The sequence below is a fragment of the Ailuropoda melanoleuca genome, chromosome 9 (assembly GCF_002007445.2).
Source record: "Ailuropoda melanoleuca isolate Jingjing chromosome 9, ASM200744v2, whole genome shotgun sequence".
NCBI classification, from domain to species: Eukaryota; Metazoa; Chordata; class Mammalia; order Carnivora; family Ursidae; genus Ailuropoda; species Ailuropoda melanoleuca.
The window spans coordinates 76,658,971-76,679,525 of record NC_048226.1 but is presented as its reverse complement, the minus strand read 5'-3'; the positions used below and the strand labels follow the sequence as shown (position 1 = coordinate 76,679,525).

The window sequence follows — 20,555 nt, the reverse complement described above, 5'->3', positions numbered from 1 at the left end:
TTCTAAATAAAGCTGAATATGCAATATCATTTTCAGTATAACTTCAATGTACCCTTCAAGCATCAACTATTACTGTCTCACTTAAATTAACCCATGAATACCTAAACTGAAGAACTCGTTAATTCCAGTATATCTTTATTTTCGTGTTTCCACACTATTCTCCTCTCTCCTTGAAAAGTCTGAACATTGTCAATGTTTCAAGGTTTAGAGAAAATTTCATACCAGCAATGAAATGTTTCTGATGCCCAAAGAACAGTTATCTCTCCATTTCTCAGATTTCTTCAATTCTAAATTGTATTTAACTTTTGTCATTTCATGATGTTGTCATATTCAGGCTTACACTTGGAGATTAGTCAGTCACTCCTTTGGAGTTTAGACTTTATTTGGATTTTGCATTTGTATACATTTGTATTTTGAGGACATAATATATGTTAGGTCTGTGATAAGAATTTTATTGATGTTTGTTTTCCTATATAACTGTCTCACTTACTAGAACTAAACTTCTAGAATAAAAGAAAAGTTGTTGTTCATCTTAGATCCTCCATAGCTCTTCATAAAATGTCTTCCTAAACTAGAAGCTTAACTACTATCTTTTAGAAGAAATGATTGAAAGTGATATATATCAGATTTGTAAGATCAAAGAATTTGATTACAAGTGTATTGTTTAATTACTCTTTAGTTTATAAATTGTGCATTTATAAAAGTAGTAATCTGGATTTTCATATTCCCAAAAATCCTATATATTAAAAAAAATCCTATGTACTCACCATTAATATGTTACTTTTTTTTAATTCTAGAAATAGTTTATCCGAAAGATATTGATCATTTGCTCCATGTAAGTCATCATGGCATGTAAATTTGTATTAGATACATTTTTTCTCAGAGTCCTTTTTTTTATTTTCAACTATTATAATGAGAAACTGAGCATATTAGCCATAAAAGTAACTCATAGCACTGTTGTCCTTATTTTTTATCTTTAAAAAATATCTATATAATTGTGTGGAAAGTAATGAGATCCTTTTCCAATTAGGATGATATAGAATTTACGCTGTCAGCTATATTCACAAGAGGAACATTTTAGGTATGTTTAAGTACTAATTCATAGAAAGATTTTATAATTTTAAAAACAACAAAAAGCCTGAATCACTTTTGAGTCTTGATTATAGGCTTCAAAATAAACAAACAAAAAGAAAAGATAGACATCTGGAATCAAAGGTAAATATTCTTCATCATAAAACATTTACTGGCATTGACATTGTCATTTTGTGAGGCCTAGGGAGGCTCTAACCTGGCTTGTAGGCAGAGAAGAGTCAAGCATTATTAGTTACCTAAAAGTGGAAGGGACCGGGATCTGATACTCAAGAATGTACTCAGAAAAGACTTTTGTAACCATATCAATCCAAAAGGAAAAAGACAGGAAGTAGATATATATCCTTATCCAGAATCTAAATAAAGCCTGAGACAAAAAGAAGTAATCGATGGAAGACTGACTGATCTCCAAATGTGACAAGCAGGTAGGACAAGGTCATGGAGAAAACAATAAAATATTCAGTTGCATATTCACCTAGGAGAACTTGCAGAACCCCCAGCCTCTGAGAAATGGATTGCTAAATTAAAATGATGAAAAATAAAAAGAAAAGATTGATGATAAATTGGTATTTCTCAGTAATAAGCCTGCCCTAATTCACAATGAAAAAGAGAACGGATTCAAAAATAAGGGTCATGGCCAAAGCTGTAGGTGGAAATTAGCACATACAAGGTTAGTAGCAGAGGGATACAACACAGGAAAGGCCCTCCTCTTGCAAAATTTCAAAAGATGGTAACTGGCGGGTCACTCACCAGTTTATCTTTTCATTCTTTGCTCCACCTTTCTTCACTTGGACATAAAACTAAAAGGAAAACTTCATGCCAGTTATGGTAGAGCAGGTTCTTTCGAACAACCGCTTTATCAAGACCAGCTAGGATCTCCAGAAAACATAACACGCAGGCACGGGCGCGCACGCACATACGCACACACCCTCTGATACATTAAGAAAAGAAAGTGTCAGTGAGGAATTGAAGGATCAAAGTACAAGACAGGAAGAACCTTCATAGCAGTGAGCCTGAAATTTAGTGCTGCTCTGACAGACCACACTTTTTCCTCAAAGTGTGGCCCCAGTTAAGCCATATCAGCATCACACACCTACTTGTTAGCTACCTTCCAGACCTAAAGAATTCTCAGGCTACCCCCCAGACCTAACAACTTGGAGACTCTGGTGGTATAGTCTCCTGATGCGTGTTTTAAAAAGCACTCTAGGTGATTCTGCTGTATACTAACATTTGTGAATCACTAACCAGGAAGGATTTAGTGATTATAAAAGTGTATCATAGAAGGCTTTTGTTAGGGTCATGGTGCTCGGGGAATAATTAGAGTTCTAAGCCAAACAAAGAAGAATTATATATCTGCAGGTAACATACAGGAACTGTTTTTTATGACATTAAAGTAGAAAAATATTTGTTAAATTGGAAAAGTAGCACTAATCATAAAAAATGATAAGTTGGACCATTTTAAACTGTGTATTTTATATTCATCAAAAGACACTAGTAAGTTAGAAAAAAAGGGGAAATCACAGTGGAAAAAGATATTTGTATGACATATAATTAATAAATGGTTCACATTTAGAATATATATTTTTAAGAGCACTCCTATTCATTCATCAATATAAAATAGACAATCTAAAAGAAAAATGGAGGGGACTGGGGTGGCTTAGTCAGTTAAGCATCCGACTCTTGATTTCAATTCAGGTCATGACCTCAGAGTCCTGGGATCCAGCCCCACATGAGGCTCCATGCTCAGAGGGAGTCTGCTTCTCTGCCTCTCTCTCTCCTTTTGCCCCCCTGCCACTCATGAGCACATGCTTTCTCTCTCAAAAGAATAAATACATCTTTAAAAAAAGAAGAGGAAAATGGAAATGATAATTGCTAGAAAAAATAAGATGAAGACTCCAGTGTATTGAGAAATTAAGAAAAGTTCAGAATTATTGGAGTTGAGTATAAGGAATGGTGTTGCTTGAGATGAAAATGGAGAGGAAAATAGTAGCCTGGAAAGACACTGTAAGTAGGGGATTGTAGAAGGTGAGTTAAAAGGGAGTAAGATAATAAATAGGCAGACCAGTTGAAGGGCTATGGTCTTACTCCGTATTATAGATGGTGGAATGCCTAACATGGAAGTGGCAAATGGAAAGGGAGGATGATGTGTAAATTTGTGTGTGGGTGTAGAGGTCTTAGGGAATATTTGCATGTGAGGGGTGATGAAGAAGGAGGAGGCAAATTTAAACCCAATTTTTTGATGTGGACATAAGAGAAATGCTAATGCCATTCTCCAAGATAATAAATCAAGAAAAAATAGTTTTCTGTACTTTTTATTTATTTTTTATTTCACAGAGGATAGAGGATGAAATTGGTAAATTCCCTTTTGAATGTGGAATCCATATTAGTTTTCTTTTGCTGAGGTAACCAATTATCACAGACTTAGTGGCTTATAAGGAAAAATGTATCATCTTACAGTTTTATAGGTCAGAAGTCCAATATGGGTTTCACTGGGCTAAAACTGAGGTATCAGCAGGGCTGTATTTCTTTCTAAAGGCTCAAGAGGAGATACTGTTTCTTTGCCTTTTCAGGTGCTAGAAGCCACCTGCATTTCCTGATCTCTAGTCTCTTACCCCGTTTTCAAAGCATAGCATTTATGTGATCTTATTTCCATCATCATACCACTTTCTGATTACAGCTGGGAAACGTTACTTGTGTGGAGGACTCATTGATTAAATTGGGCCCATCTGGATACTCTAGGCTACTATCCCCACCTCAAGGTTTATAACCTTGATTATATTTGCAAAGTCCCTTTGCCTTATAGGATAATGTATTTACAGTTTCTAGGGATCAGGGTTTAGACATTTGGTGGAGGGCATTATTCTGCCTGCCACCATATCTTTTCTGTGCTGCTGGAAATAAACCAGGGATAACTTGGATGCATGAATCTTACTTACAGGATTATGATCTGAGCTGAAGATATTTATTTCAGAATCAACAGTGTATAGATTCTTATTATAGCTATGAGAGTGGTGGTATTACTCAGAAAGAGGATATAAAGTTAAAACTAACCTAAACAAAACTCTGAAGAACAGCAACGTTTATGTGAAAAATCACAGAAGTATAAGTCAGAGGCAGACAGGAAGAGTATGATAATCCAGAAGCCAAGAAAAATGTGGTAGTCAATGATCCCAAGTTTTTTCTTGGAAGTCAAGGTAAGAAATGAGAAATAGCCATGGAAATACTTGGTTACTTTGGTAAGTAGATACTTCATAAAGTCAAAAGGCAAATTCAGTTTTTCACAAACTAGAGAAAAGGAATTGACAGAGAAGTGGGTCCCATTGTCTGAAGCTCTGTAATAATAAAAGGGAAGAGAGAGGTGGATGGATAACTGGAGGGGAAATTGAGATTGAGAGTTGGTATGTTTTAAATCCTAATAATAAATATAATAAACCACTAAATACGGAGACATTGAAAGTGTTGGAGAGAGAAAGATTCATTGTGTAAGGAGACTGACTGCTAGATGAGAGAAGTTAAAGAAACCAAAAAGAGACATATTGGGCTGGGCATGGACAGGAGCAAGAATCTTCCTCTGATGTGAGTGGAGGATGGTTAAATATCTGGCTCTGATCAAATAAGGCCTGTTCTTTGCAGAATCAATTTCTAGACAACTCATATCAATACATACTATACTACATACTAGACAGCTTGATGATTCCTGAGCCCTAGAATTGGCTTGGTAAGTTTAGAATCACCAAATAACTGTGCAACTCTTTCTTGTACCATATATTCAGAGACCTTACATTTGGCTTTGACAGGAGTAGTTAGTTTATTCCCATGACTTGGTATCTGTAATAATCAGTTAATTTCCAGGTAAAGATAGGTGGTTATTGGCATAAGTAGCAGAGGACTCCAGAACATTTGTTGAAATTATTGTAAGTTAAGAACCTAGACCAAGTTTTCCAAAGAGTAGCAAGAATCTCTCAGAATGAAAGTCTCCTTCTGAAATCAGGATGTCATAATCAAGGAATTTTTAATCCAGTTCAGGATTTCCTAGCAACTCTTACATCTTTATAGGATGGAAACTAACATAATTATTTCATCAATTATTAAATCAGTATTAGGGTTCAAAGGGTTCCAGTTACTGGAATGAAACCTGGATATTTTGAGGGAGTAAAATGGAATATATGTGAAGGGATCTAAGTATATCAATCTGATGTTACCATGTAACAAACCACCCCAACATGCAGTAACTTAAAGCAACATTCATTTTTTTTTATTATTATTCATTTGTCTGCGTGCCAGTTCACAGGAAGCTGAACTAGGCTGTGCTTAACTGTCTTTGTCGTTGATGATAGCTCAGCGCTATTCTCTTAGGAACAATAGGTTTTCCAAGTATATTATTTTTTCCCAAGTATATTATTATCTAGCAGAATCACTGGAAGCTTAAGTCCAAGGCTCGGAAGGACTCTTGTTTCATCGAAGCAATTCCTATGGCCCAAACCAAGGTTGAGGCAGGGGAAAATACAAGGTGAGGAGAAGTGTATGATTTGAGATGAGTCCATGGCATGAGTGTAGATGATGACGGAGATGAAGCATTGGAGCCTACAGTTTAATATACCATTCTTGTAAACTAAAATCTAAGAAAAATATATACCAGATCTAAGAAGGACAAGAAGAACAAGAAGGTCTCAATCTGAAATTCATATAGATAATCCCATTTAGACAACACACTACCTACACACTGGCTGGCCTCTTACTGACTTCTGTAAATGTGTTATTCTAGCATGATATAAATATGCAAGACAAATTCTGTTTAGCCTCTTTGGATCACATGTACCCACCCCTATTTCCAGGAGTGAAGGGTGGAGGTGTTATTAGCCTAGAAATTAGTAATTGTACCTGAACCACAGGTATGGGAAAAATTAGTTCCCATAAAGAAATGATAGAGCCTGCTTTGCCAAAAGAATAGAGAAGATACTCTGGACTGATAAAAATAGCTGATGTCCACTACAATTGCTTTGGACACTTCAACATCCAGCTGTCTATTTTCCTTTGCAAATTTATCACGTCTGGGGTATGATGTCAAGGTCATCACTGATATTGAAACCAACAGGCACAGTCTTAATTTAAGAATGAACTAATGAATTCAATCCTGGAGTTCCAAGGGAACTAAACAAATATGCACTAAAGGATCATTTTACAAGTTAAGAATTTAGGTGTTGCAATAAATGTAGGCCACTTATTAAAAGTTCTGAGTGTAACACTTATTAAAAGTTCTGGTGCTTTGGAATTTAGAAACAATTGCGCCAACCTGGTTTCTGCCTAGAGATGGAAATGCAAAATCATCTTAAGGATATTCTCTATTCTGGGGGAGAAAAAGGAAACCTTACTAGTTATGTAAATGTGTAAGTAGAAGCAGTCCTTGCCCTGAGGAATTGGTATAAAAAGACCTTTTTGGATTTCCTAAGATTTAGCAATTTTTTTCTTCCTTTAGTGTGCAGCATTCTGAAGACAGTAGAGGTGCTGAGACTGTCTGGTTTAAGAATAATAACCTTTCTATTGTTAATTTTTTGAGGAATTTCTATGCAGCTGCACAGTAGCTGCGCCAATTTACATTTTGACCAACAGCGCACAAGTGTTTTCTTCCTCCACATCCTCGCCAACACTTGCTGTCTCCTGTATTTTTGAAAATAGCTATCCTAACAGGTATGAAGTGATATCTCCTTGTGGTTTTGATTTGCATTTCCTTAATGATTCATGATGTTAAACGTTTTTTCATGTCCCCGTTGGCCATCTGTATGTCTTCTTTGGGAAAATGTTGATTCAGATCTTCTGCCCAATTTTAAATGGAATGTTTGGGATTTTGTTGTTGTTGTTGTTGTTGAGTTGTATAAGTTCTCTATGTATTTTGGATATTAACCCCTTATCAGATATGTAACTTGCAAATATTTTCTCCCAGCCTTTTCATTTTGCCGATGATTTCCTTTTCTGTGCAGAAGCTTTTTAGCTTGATGCAGTCCCACTTATTTATTGTTGTCTTCTTTTTGCCTTTGGTGTCAAATCAAAGAAACATTATTACCAAGACTGATGTCAAGGAGCTTAACACCTATGTTTTTTCTAAGAATTTTAGGATTTCAGGTCTTACATTCACATCTTTAATCCATTTTGAGTTAGTATTTGTGTATGGTATAAGGTGATGGTCCTGTTTCTTTTTTTTTTTTTTTGCTCACTGGCCAGTTTTTCCAACACCATTTATTTAAGACACTGACTTTTCCCATTGTATGATTCAGTAATTTCGCTTCTGGGTTTTTATCTGAAGAAAATGAAAATACTAACTTGGAAAGCTATCTACATTTGCATGTCCATTGCAACATTATTTGTAATAGTCAAGATATAGATACAACATGTGCCCATTGACAGATAAATAGATAAAGAAAATGTGGTGGTCTGTGTGTGTGTAATGAATATTATTTAGCTGTAAAAAAGAGTAAAATTTTACTTTTGTGACATGGATGGACCTAAAGGGCATTATGCTAAGTGAAATAAGTCAGACAGAGAAGGACAGATACCACATGAACTCACTTATATATAGTATATGAACACAAACAAACAAAAAACCAAGCTTCTGAATATAGAGAACATATTGATGGTTCTCAGAAGTAGGGAGTAGGGGGAGTAGAGGATTGGCTAAATGGGTGAAGGGAGTCAAAAGGTACAAACTTAGAGAGTAAATCTTAAAAGAAAAATCTCTATGGTGGTGAGTGTTAACTGTATTTATTGTGGTGATCATTCCACAATATATACAAATATTGAATCATTATGTTATATACCTGAAACAAATACCATATGTGTGTATATATATGTATATATATACATACATATATATAATTATAACTCAATTTATGTATATATATACATATATACACATATACATATATATAATTATAACTCAATTTAAGAAGAAATAAAAAGAAAAATTTTTCTTTATGAAAAAAAAGTAACCTTTCCTGTGTTCTATGAGACAGAAAAGATGTTATCTTACTTAGGCCACCGATTTATAGTTTTATTATTTTTATGTGATTACAGCTGAATCACATCTGAAGAAATGCACATTTCAATCTTTAATAAACCATGTCATTTATATATATCTTTATATAATCATATCTGAAGAAATGCACATTTCAATCTTTAATAAACCATGTCATATATATATATAATTTCTGTGTGTATTAGGTACTTGTCAGACCTGCCTATATCCTCTTTCTAGGTTTTGAACTGATTGTTCACATCCACATTTTAATCATCATTGCAAGGTTACAGTGCAAATTTGCATAGATGTTGACTGTTGTCTTTTTAATTAATAAATCTGTAGAAAAAATAGCTGATGTACTGGTAGTATAGTCAGAAACTGTTCCCTCAATCCTAATAAATTTCTAAATATTCCTTTTGGCCCATATTAGGCAAGAGTTAGCTAGAGTTCCAGGTGAAGTAGTTGGGCTTTGTAAGACTTAATGTGTGGAACTTTGCAAAACTTGGCAGAACCTTACCGTGCACAGGCAAAATTCCAGCACCACCAACCCAACCATGGCTCCTTGAGAAACTGACTTAAGAAACTATGTCATGGAATATTTGCCTGCTTAATTTTTTATTTACATTTTTGCTGACGTTGCATCCTGTTGGAGAAATGTAATTTAAAAAGATCTTCTCCCAATGTACAAAACTTTTCCAGAAAAGTAGTAGAGGAGAAAAGCAATTTTATTATTGAATAAACATTAAACCAGGATGTGATTGATGCATATCACAGGCAATCCAATAAGAGATTGAAAAGACACAAAGGGATCTTATCCCTTCATAAAGCTGTTCTAGTCCATTTGGACTGCTACAAAACCACAGACTGGGTGGATTCTAAGCCACAGAAATTTATTTCTCAATTCTGGAGACTGGAGGTCTGAAATCAGAATGCTAGCATGGTCAGGCACTGGTGAGAGCCTTCTTCTGGGTTGCAGACTGCTGATTTCTCATTGTATCTTCACAGGGTAGAGAGCAAAGAGGGGGAAGCAAGCTCTCTCATGACTTTTTTAATGTGACTAACCCCGTTCAGGAGGGCTCCATCTGTATAACCTCATCTCATCCTAATTATCAGCCTAAGATCTCATCCCCTAATACTATCATATTTGGGGGTAGGATTTCAACATCTGCATTTTGCAGGCACACAAACATTTGGTCCATAACAATAGCCAAGCAGATACAACCCTTTACATACATGTTCTTAAGATATGCGGTCGGTAGTTCTTAAGTAAGAGAATTTGACAGTACCATTTGTCACACCTTGTTCATCCTAACTTTACCTGATAATTGGGTTGACTACCTGTGTTTGCTAGTAAACGTTATCCAGAGGAAAAGCAAAATTCCTATATTTTTATTACAGAAGGTAGTTTTGCAACTTGGAGCAAGGTGTGCCCACAGGAAGTTAGCCACCTAATCTGTGGTGTGTTTGTTATAGTAGCCAAACCAGACTAAGACAGATTTACAAGGGCATGAGATGTTTCTAGATTGCCTGTGAAGTACATCCCATTCTGGTTTAATGCTTACTCAATAAAAAAACAATTTTCTTTCTCTACTACCTTTGCAGAGAAGTTTTCTGGGTTGGGAGAAGATTTTTTTTTTTAATTATATTTCCCCAACAGGATTCCTGTTTGACAGGAATTTTGCCACTGGCTATTATCCTCATTTCTTTTATAAGGAAAGAACCCAAGAGAACTATCCATTTCTGTTTTGCAGTGTACAACAAGGGTGAATGAAATATAGGAGAGCCTTGCTCAGTATGCAGTTCATCTTAGCTCAATTTACAGAAATCTTGAGGGAACACAGAACAGAAGAGTCACTCTGCTAGAGTGAAGTTTCAAAAATTGCGAAATGGGGAACAATTTCTGCCAAGGAATTAAAGATTACAGAACCCAGTTTACTTTCTATCTTATGAAGGAGAGGTGCAGGTGTGTCTATTAAGCTAGTAAGATGGGAAAACAATGGTGCAGGGCAAACAAAGCAATTCCCAGAAATAAACTAGCATTAGGAGAACATAGGTGGGGAACTAATGCCATCACTAGTAGTCACTTCAAACAATCTGCTAGAATAAAAAGTAGTAGTTTGAACAATGTGTGAAGTAGTTAGCCACTCAGACACTGAGAGTACCTTTAACACAACAAGGTTTGAGAAAGAAGACAGGAAGCGGTGAGTCACAGCTTGTAAATGAAGAAGGATCTCAATCCCTGTCTAAATCCTGGAGATAAAAATTATCCAGAATTAAATTTAGCATAAGATATGTTATGTCCCCAAGCAATAGGAAAAAGGACACTGTCACAGGCAAGGGCCTGAGAAATATATTCTTAATACCCAGACTAAGATGGCAAGGTATTTGGAAAAATGTCTTTGGTTTACTCATTGAATACTGTTGAGCCTAGAGAAAGTATTATCTGTGCAAGCCCTGGACTGCTTTCAGTATGGGATTTCTGTTCCAGCAGCGAAAATAAAGTGTGAACCAAAGCAAACTGTGTACCCTTTTGAGGAAGGAAGAATACCTCTTTTAGGACTCAAAATTTTGCTGGGAACTTGAATGTTTGGGGGTGATAATTTGTTCATTAACCTTTTCTCTTTTTTTGGTAATTTCCCACCCACAATTGCTTTAGACTCACTGTAATACTCTCCATTAGGTCAGACTAATCCATTTCTTCAGAATTAAGGTTTTCCAATAGAAGTGTAAATAAGAAAAAAAAAGCGCCACTTTTCATCTTTCATCTTTGTTATATCTTTACCTCTTTTGCCTAATAGCCTTGTTATTGTAAATTGCCTAAAATTACAATATTACAATAATAATAATATTTTAAAACCATACTTTTTATTTATACAAGCTGAATGATTTTGTTTCAAAAATACAACAGCTAAAGGAGTCAAAACATAAAGTTTATTCAGTCATTTATCAGTGAATGTAATGGAGAGATGACTTTGTGAGACTCTTCTGTGCCAGGCTCTGAAATAAATACTGGAGATATTTAGCAGTGAATAAACTAGAAAGGTCTTGGCCTTCGTGAGCTGATACCCCCGTTCAAGCTAAAAGGGAAGCTGATACTCTTCTTCTCTGAGAAGGTGGACTTAACGCACATACATAAAGGAGGAGAGAATAAGCCCACAGGACTCCGAGGGGAGAGAACTGGCAAGCGCTGAGACAGGAGCACGCGAGACCTGTGGGGGGCAGCAACGAGCCCAGAGTGGATGGACTGAAGGAAGCGATGGGAAACTGTAGCAAGGGGCTCAGAGAGGTTAATAGAAAAGCTGAATTAATTTTAGAGTCTTGTGAACCATTTGCAGATTTGACTTTTATGTTTAATGAACGGAATTAGATGGAAAGACAAGTGAAGGACTTGAGATGAAATTGATCTATTATATGATTTTTAAATAATCACGTGGGCTGCTCTGTCAAGAATAGACTTTCCAGGGTCACGTACAAAACAAGTAAGGAGACTGTCAGAGAATGAAATAGTAATACAGTGTTGTTGTTGTTGTTGTTGTTGTTTTCTAATTTGCTTAAAAGTAGTAGTAGTAGTATATATCTAACAGTAATCAATCGTCCTGAGACTATTTAAAATAAGTTATCTTCTAAAAAAAGTTTATAAAATTCCAACATCATGTATTAAATGTGTATTTTTTCTTAGATATACTTCTTTTTTTATTTAAATTCAATTAGCCAACATATAGTACGTCATTAGTTTCAGATGTAGTGTTCAGTAATTCATCAGTTGCATATCACACATCACGTGCCCTCCTTAAAGCCCATCACCCATTACCCCATTCCCCCACCCACCTCCCCTCCAGCAACCCTCAGTCTGTTTCCTATAGTTAAGAGTCTCTTATGGTTTGTCTCCCTCTCTAATGACTTCCCCATTCAGGTTTCCCTTCCTTCCCCTATGATCCTCTGTGCTGTTTCTTATGTACTTCTAATTGCTCTTTTTAAATCAATCTATTTCTAAGCTACTGCTGTAGAAATATAGTAATGTTTCATTTACTACTTAGTTGACTGTTATACTCAGTACCTGACAGGGTTAGTCATTATTTATTGCTTTTTTATTTCAGAATCTTTCCTTTCTTAAATAAAAAATTTAGTTAGAAATTTTATATTCTTTCTATTTTCCAAGTTTTTAGAATGTCACAGTGAATCCTAAAGTGAATTTGGAATTTTTTTTCTTATCTGGATTGAAGGAATGTGAGACTATCTAATTTTTCATTGATTTAGAAATTTAATTTTTTATCTGGATACCCTAGGATTCCATTGTATCCTTAAATTTAAGTAACTTACTCTGGAGATTATATATTATATATTTTATATATTATATATTAGTATATACATCTATATGATATAGGTAGTGTCAAAAGCTCAAAATAGCCAAGGTAAAACCAATAAATCACTGAAGTAGTAAGTAGCAAACATTTACTGTGCATACACCAAAAAGACAGTTTGCAAAGCAGAAGCATTCAAACCAGAACATGGAATGAGGTTCTGGGGTATATTGTTATAAAGCAGCTACATAGTGAGAAAGCAGTGACTGTTGATTCTTCACAGTGCTGGGTTGCAATATTATAATTTTCAGTGATTATCTCATATCAGCTGGGAAACAGTTCAAATTTTGCTTATCATTCCCAGAGGCGCAAGCAAAAACTGATCCAGGTCAAGTTAGCCTTGCAAAATAAGCTAAATTAAGTTTTGCCTGCATGACTAAACTGGTTCTGTATGCTCTGGGAAACTTTATGTCTGATCTCTGTCTGTCTTTGATTTTAACAGTATATATAATACATAGATACTATATGGTATATATTACATTTTATATCCAACATATATATATAAATATATATTTATATCTAATTAGATATAATATACATAGCTATTCTAATAACAATATATTATAAATGTATAAATACGTGCATTCTAATGGAATTACAGGTATATAATCTAATGCAGTTTTAAACAATTGTATGTGTGTATTATACAACATGCAGTTGTCGTTTCTTGCATCATTTTCTTTAGATTATGACATTTAATGTAAAGATGAATACTCTTTTTTATTTTTTATCTTCATTTACCGTTTACTCTCAAAGTAGGTTTTTTTTTTTGAGAAAAAAGAGAGATACAGAAAGAGAGAGAGGGAATACATGCAAGAGTGGGGGAGGGCAGAGGGGGAGAGAGAATCTTTTTGTTGTTGTTGTTTTAAGATTTTATTCATTTGTCAGAGAGAGAGAGAGCACAAGCAGGGGGAGCTGCAGGCAGAGGGAGAAACAGGCTCTCCACGGAGCAGGGAGCCAGATGCAGGACTCAATCACCAGGATCCCAGGATCACCATCTGAGCCAGAAGGCATATGCTTAAGCAACTGAGCCACGCAGGCATCCTGGGAGAGAGAGAGAATCTTAAACTGGCTCCATGCCCAGTGCAGAGTCCAACGTGGAGATCGATCTCAGGACTTTTGAGATCACGACCTAAGCTGAAATCAAGAGTCAGATGCTTAACTGAATGAGAGAACCATGTACCCCCCAAAATAGCTTTTAATTTTCAATTTGGTTTTGTTTGTTTGTTTGTTTTACTCAGGACACCAATTATCTAATGTTTGATTTTGATTCTTGGTCAACCATCTTTATGTCTTTATAATTACTTTTACCATTGTAAAAATTCTCTTTCCATTCTTAGTTATTTTCATCATGTCAATAATTTAGTTTTTAGATATATCTACTATGAACCCTCATGTATCCATCTTTTCAGTTGTTCACTTATTTATTATTATTATTACTATTTTATTATCTCTCTAATGGTGCTATTTGGTAATTAATTCCTTTGCTTATGCATATAATTGTATGTATTCTCCTATTTCATTCCTTACTTATTATTCCTTTTCATTTCCTTATCTTGCCTTATTATCTTGCCTTTGTTCTGTCCACGCATTTCATTATGTCTATAGTTACTGAAGTGTGAAGAATTTGTTAGAGATAAATTATTCTATTTCCTTGGATAGTTTCTTCCCAAATGGTTCTTTTTTTGTTGGTTTTATTTTCTGTTATTTTTTTATCTCTCTATTCCATCTCATCCATCTTTTATCTTTGTTATATCTCTACTTTCTGTTTTCCCAAATATACTGCACTTAATTTATTATTAATTCCATGCCTAATGTCTGAACTAAGTTTTTCCTTTGTTTTAGAGATATGGTTTGGTGTTGCTGTATTGATGGTTTGGGTTTTGTTTACTGTTCTTTTTCCTTTTCAATTTCTCATTATTCTATGCCAACAACTATGCCCATCCTCTCCATATTCAAAATTAAGAACAATCTTTATAGTGAACACTCTAAGAATAATTAAGTCTAGGGACAATTCTTATTTTCATCACTTTATTATTGTTCCTGGTGTGCGTTCTAGATGAAAGAGTAATTGCAAAGTCCACATCCCATGCTTCATTGAGGGAGAGGCTATGCCTGTGTCTCTTCCTCTAGAAGCAAGTTCACATGTTGAGTTCTTGTCTGTCAACACATCCCAGGCAGAGTTATCTTTCATAAGAATTAAAATTTCTCTGAAAGAAAGAAAGAAAAAAGAAAAGAAATTAGATGATTTTTGCTTGCTAATCATATATTTAGAATTTTATGACTTCTGATACTCTGGGTCTAGTACTTTAATATCCTGCTATTTTTATATACCAATAATTTTCAGTGAGGAAAAAGAGGGGAACAAGTCCACTCGCCAAAACACTTGGTCAAAACAGCAGATATTTTTAGTAGTTCTAACTGAAAGGGGGACGCTGCTGGCATCTACTGGGTAGAGATCAAGGATGCTGCTGGACATCTTACAATGCAAAGGACAGCATCTCCAAATTTCAGTGAAACTAAGGTTGAGAAACTCTGTCCTAGGCCAGTCTGTTTCCTTTTCTGTAAGATTCCACTTAACCTTGCTTGTCCTCTCTTCTCTATACTCCTTGGTTGCTGTCAGCCAGAATTTGTATCTGTCAAAAATCATTTTGTCTAACACTATTCTTTTCTTCATACTGACCAGCAACTCATGTCCCTAAGAACTTTTATAATGTCAGCAGTTACATTCTTCATATCAAGAAGTAAATAAAAAGATTATTTTAGACATTAATAAGATTTATAGAACTATTTTCTAGGAGTTTTATAATTTATATCTAATATAATTTTTCATAGAAAAGTATAAACATCACATGATACAACTATGTATTTAGTTAGGAGCAATATTTATAGTTAAACCTGAGAAGATCTAAGACCAGTTATAATGTATATTTTTCCATTTTTATCATTACTTTCATGTATGTTCCAGATGCAAGAGCTAAAATTAAATGGCAAAACACATACTTATGTAGCAATATTTATGAAGTCTTAATTTAAGGTGTAAAGATATATAAACTTTACCTCCCAATCTCTAAAATATAAACGGTGAAAAATCCATATATGGATATGAATGAAAATGAAATGAAAATGATTTTTGTTTCCGATCTGCTCTCCATGGCAAAGTATGGCAAAAGAAACATAGACATTGGAATTTTCTAGGATCCATGAACTTTAAAGTAGTGTTGTATTACAGATACAAGAGTAGATTTTCATTCTGTGAAGCTCTTTGAGCATATACTAGAACCAGGTATGCTTATAAGTATTAAGAATCTTCTGTCAATGAAAAAAATTGACAAAAGTCTCCACTCTTATGGAGCTTCTATTTTAGGGGAGAGAATGCACAAAGTGAATAATTAAATATAAATAAGTTAATTGATTAAAAAGTTTTAGGTTAAATTAAAAGAGTAGAGAAGAATAAAATGTTGAGAGAGTTGTAATTTTAGAGATTCATGAGATCAGTTAGGGAGTTGTATTACTTTTATTGCTAATTAATTACCCAAATATAGCTAGTTAACAAAAGAACAAGTAACATTTATTATCTCACAGTTTCTATATGTTAGAAATCCAAGCATGGCTTAACTGAGTCTTCCTTCCCTTCACAGTCTCACAAAGCTTCAAAGTCTTGGCTAGGCTATGTTCTTATTTGAAGCTCATGATTCTCTTCCAAGCTTTGGAGGTTACTAGCAAAATACAGTTTGTTCTGATTATAGGATGGAGATACCTGTCAGCTGAATTCTGCTCTCACCTCCTAGAAGACTCCCAAAGTTCCTTGCTACGTGGTCCTCTCACAACACAGCAGCTTACATCAAGGTCAGCGGGGGAATCTGTTTTCTGTTTCTGACCTCTGGGGCCTCTTTTATAGCTTTGACTGATTAAGTCAGGCCCACCATGCTGATCTCCTTTTGAATAATTCAATTGATTGGGACTTTAATTACATCTCCCAAGTCCCTTCACCTTTGCCTTATGATGTAACATAATCACAGGAGAGATTTTAGGATTTATCAGCAAGCTGAGCCATTTCATTGTTGAACCATGTGCTGCTGTTTGACAGAAAATTACAGGTTGTTCCCCAAGCAAGGAGAAGATAGCTTACAAAGTCATGGGTCATTCGGTGGTCATGTTAAAATTCTGCCTTTGGCAGAAACTATTGCAAAATCCCTGATGAGAGAGGATGATGTGGACTAGGGTAGTGGCAGTGAGTGTGGTAAAGAGTGGTCAGGCAGAAAAGATTTTCTGTCAGCCTCAATGTGTAAAGTAAGAGAAGGAGTGGAGTAAAAGGATGATGCTATTTTTTCCCCAAGCAACCAAAAAAATGGAATAATCTTTGATTTTCAGTAGAAATACTTCAAAAAGAGCACATTAGGTTGGATAGCATTGGACAAATATCAAAACATTTGTTTAGCACATATTGAACATAAAATGACTATTAGACATTGAAGAGAAAATGACAAGAAACCATTTGCATACTTGAGTATCCAAAGAAGAGGTCTAGGCAGGAGTTAAAATTTGGCAGTCATCATCATGGACATTATATTTAAAGCCATGAGACTAGAGAGGCTCTACAGAGAGAGTGGAGATTAGAAACCCATGTAAGTTAAAGGATGGAGCCTTGGGGCCCTTCAACATTTCCAGGTTGGTAAAATGAAGAAGAGAGTCTAAAAAAAATGGGCAGAAATATAGGAGGAAATTGATGAGGGAATGGTATCTTGGAAGCTAAGTGAAGAATTTGGTTTGAGGAGGAAAAACAAATATTTCAAATGCTGCTGCAACATCAAATAAGATAAGGACTCAGAAATGACCATTTTGTGTAACAAAGTGTGGGTCTTCTGTGATCTTTTAAAGAGTACTTCACTAGATGGGAGTAATTGAAACCTGGTTTGAGTTGATTCAAGACAGAGTGGAGAGGGGCACCTGGGTGGCTCAGTCAGTTAAGGGGATGCCTTCAGCTCAGGTCACGATCTCAAGGTCCTGGGATCCAGCCCCTCATTGGGCTCCCTGCTCAGCAGGGAGCCTGCTCTCTCCTCTCCCTCTGCCCCTTCTCCCTGCTTGTGCTCTCTCTCTCAAATAAATAAATAAATAAATAATCTTAAAAAAAAGAATTTGGGAAAGAATTTGGAGTAAGTACAGAAAACCATTCAGTAAGATGGGCTCTAAAAATAAGGAGATAAGTTGGTTTGTGCTGGAGAGACACTGAGAACAACAAAGTTTTTTGTTTGTAAGTTTTTTGAATAAAATGGGAGAAATAACAGCATGTTCGTGCATTTGGTGGAATGATCCAGTAAAGGGAATATTTGATCATGTAAGTGAGAGATTGGGCAATTGCTAGAGTCTTGTTTTGCAGTTATGTTAAGACTAGGAAACCAGGTCTAGGACACAGGCACAAGGGTTGGCTTATCTAGGATCAGGGAAGGCCCATGAATAATAAAAGGAAACAAGAAGGACCAAATGATGCTGATTTAGCTTCAAACAAGTTAGCATGGTTATACGTTTTTTTCAGCGTGTTATCTGTGCTGGTAAAGATATACAGAAGGCAGATAGTTGAATACAATAAGAATTTTATTTTGCCAAGTGGGTAAAAAAAAAACAAAACCAAGAGAGAAACAAAGAAACTGAAACTGAGAATCGTGCAAGGGAGTAATGGAGATCATAATAATAATAAAATATTGTAGAGCTTGCTAGACAAAATGAACTCAGTTCCAAGTTCCAGGAGAAAAGTCCTTAGGCCATAAGAGGCAGACACTCACTTCAAGTTTCAGTAAGCACAAATGAAAAATAAGAACCAAGGAGGATCTAAAGAGGTCAGGACAAACATGCAAATTGAGAAGATGGAACAAGAGAGATTCACAAAGTAAAAATATGAACGACTGGAATTTCATCTTTTAGAAAACCCATAGGCAAATTTGGAGGTATCAATATGACCAAGCAAATTCAAACATCTTTAACAACTAAAAAAATTAAATATGTAATGATGTGCTATGGGAGTAGAAGGTAAAATAAAATTACTTATGGAGTGGAAGAATAATGGGGGAGGTGTAATTTGAGCTGGGTCTTAAGGAGGATAGAGCAATGCTAATAGGCAAATAAGACCAAAATAGATATATAATATATAATAATCTACATAGGTAGATAGATGATAGATAGATAGATAGATAGATAGATAGATAGATAGATAGATATGGCGGTTCATTCTCTGCTAAGCCAAACAGAGTGCAACTCAGGCCTGATTTTGTTAAAGATTTTATTGTCAAAGAAAATAAAGTAAACATAGAAATACCACTATAAATTAAGACATTCAATTTTTACATTTATCAGTTATCATTATGAAGTCAAAACCAAACTATAAATTACATGTATTTTATATTGAGAACTCTTTTATATATGAGTAATATTTTATATATGAGTACTATTTATAAATCATATATTTATATATGAGTACTATTACATGTACTCATATTCATCAGAATGGCTCAATTATGCCATAAGATAAACTTCAAAATATCAGTGGCTTAAAACAACCAGGGTTTGTTTTTCCCTCAAGCAAAGTTCACTGCAGATCTAAGCAATTTCTCAAGGGCAGCTAACTGTTGTGTTTCCATATCACTAGGTTCTTCCACAATTATTACAGGAGAAAGGGAGCAGGTTGGAAATCTGAGCACCAACAATTAAATGGTTCCACCTGGAAATAAAAGAGATGTCTTCTGATTATATATCACTATCCAGTGGAGGTCAAATGACCATGTCTAACTTTAAGAGGGTAAGGGAGTTCAAGTCTCTTGTGTTCTTAGACACAGGAACAGATAGTGGTGACCTGTAGGTATGACCAGTTCAACATCACTGAGGTATTTCTTTTATTCTTGCTTTCCTATGACTAAGAGATTGATAACAAATCTCTAAATACTCAACCCAATTGATTATTTTTTCAAACTGATGGCAATATAGTACAAAGCCATGATCTTGAAAAGATTGTTTTGTGTTTCCTGAAATCTGTTGCTAAACTGCTTAGTAGGGCAAAATGGACTCATTAAAAGTCATATTAACCAAGAAGATACACTTTGAAAAAACTTAAGAATGATTTGTGAGTTCACTTATCTAAATTCCACATGTTTACAGATTTTTTAGAAGATTGAGCATAATTCATTCTTTTTTTATTTTTTTTTAATTTTTTTTAATTTTTTTTAAAGATTTTGTTTATTTATTCGACAGAGATAGAGACAGCCAGCGAGAGAGGGAACACAAGCAGGGGGGAGTGGGAGAGGAAGGCAGGCTTATAGCCGAGGAGCCTGATGTGGGGCTCGATCCCATACCGCCGGGATCACGCCCTGAGCCGAAGGCAGACGCTCAACCTCTGTGCCACCCAGGCGCCCCGAGCATAATTCATTCTTAATTTACTGAAAATTAAAATATGTCCATGGTTTGATGATGGCCATTTTCAATCTAGCCATAAAACCAAAAGACTAGATTCATGGTGAATGTAAATCTTTGAAAACATTAATGTTTTTTTTCCCTCCATTAAGAGTTTTCTCAGTCTTTCTCAGCTATTAATTTTGTTCTGCCAAATTCATTTAGAAAGTGACAGAAGCATGAAGGAGGAGCTATGGAATGCAATTGTGTTTCTAGCTCTCTTCAATATTACAAATGATTTGGGGGAAAAAAAGACATTTTCTTTGTTGGAATAAGCACTGACAGATGGTACATTGCATTTTTTTCAAAGAAGTGTTTTGGTATACATGTCATTGGAATAAATCTGTGCAGATTAACTGAAGCTCAGGAAACATTTAAAATGCCCCACTTTTGTCTAGTACAGTGCCAGTAGTTCTCAGTAATTGATAGTTGATGATGACAAAGACATTGTGGGCATGGCTATTTAACAGCTCTTCATACTGAGAGTAGATGTGATTTTTTAAAAATAATATGTATGTTATCTACATTGAAAATGTATTTATCCTCTTTATGTCATCAATAGAGAAGTTAGAAATCAGACTGTGTCTGCATAAGACCAATTGTCCAGATATAAAGTGAAAGATCCCATCATTTATCCAGATATTTAAAGACAT

General features: G+C 35.1%; 1 pseudogene; it reads right to left on the bottom strand.

The window, feature by feature from the left end:
• Positions 1-8,657, bottom strand: part of LOC109490775 — a 116,681-nt pseudogene extending 108,024 nt beyond the window's left edge.
• Between the last annotated feature and the right edge of the window lie 11,898 nt (positions 8,658-20,555).